We start from the raw sequence: 597 nt of genomic DNA, 5'->3' as shown, positions 1-597 counted from the left end.
CAGGGACCCGCCAGTCCCGGCCGGGCCCGCCGGAGATAGCGCGTAATAAGAGGGAGGGGAAAGCTCTCCGAACCCCCCTTCCTGGGGATCCCTACCAAGCAAGTGAGCCTCTTGCCTCAGCCCCTCAGGGCCTCCCAGACTGGGGTCATGGTGCCAGGGATGCCCCGAGAAAGCCCCCATGAAAAGGAGGGGGAGACACCCCCATACTCACCCACCGTCTCCTCCCCCTCAGCTGTTTACCTCACAGTTCCTCCAGCCTACAGGGCGCCGCCATCTTGGACGTACAGCACCTCCCCCCGTCGTGAAAGGTCCACGGGCAGGGCCGCCTCCGCCACGAAAAAGAGTCCCCCGCCGGATCGCGCCTCCTCTTCGAACCAAGGGGCAGACGACAGCCGGCGCCAGCCACATCAGACCGAGGACGCCGGTCCACTCGTTACCGATGATGCAGACTGGCCGAGAAAAAAATACAAGGAGAGTTTTTAGGGTAGGGGGCGGGGCCGGGCGGAAGGATCCCGAAAGGAGGCCTGTGAGAGATCTTGTGACTCCGAAGGAGGCAAAAAAAAGAAGGGCCGGCGCGGCGGGAGGAGCCAAGCGAGA

The 597-nt window shown here is 63.8% G+C and overlaps 1 protein-coding gene across 5 annotated transcripts in view; it reads right to left on the bottom strand.

Annotated features, from left to right (window-relative positions):
- Positions 1–303, bottom strand: part of TSC1 (tuberous sclerosis 1) — a 48,410-nt gene extending 48,107 nt beyond the window's left edge. For 2 of the 5 annotated variants that reach the window (XM_021708282.1, XM_008049514.2), the window contains exon 1: positions 212–303. The gene's annotated coding sequence lies outside the window, so the exon portion shown is untranslated. Of the gene's footprint in view, positions 1–95; positions 165–211 lie in introns of those variants that run through there. The other 3 variants (XM_021708284.1, XM_008049515.2, XM_021708283.1) reach the window with 3 other exon arrangements.
- Between the last annotated feature and the right edge of the window lie 294 nt (positions 304–597).

This window comes from Carlito syrichta, unplaced genomic scaffold (genome assembly GCF_000164805.1).
Source record: "Carlito syrichta isolate Samal-C Ts95f unplaced genomic scaffold, Tarsius_syrichta-2.0.1 Scaffold135706, whole genome shotgun sequence".
NCBI classification, from domain to species: Eukaryota; Metazoa; Chordata; class Mammalia; order Primates; family Tarsiidae; genus Carlito; species Carlito syrichta.
The sequence above is the reverse complement of the archived record's forward strand: the minus strand, read 5'-3'. Positions and strand labels throughout refer to the sequence as shown.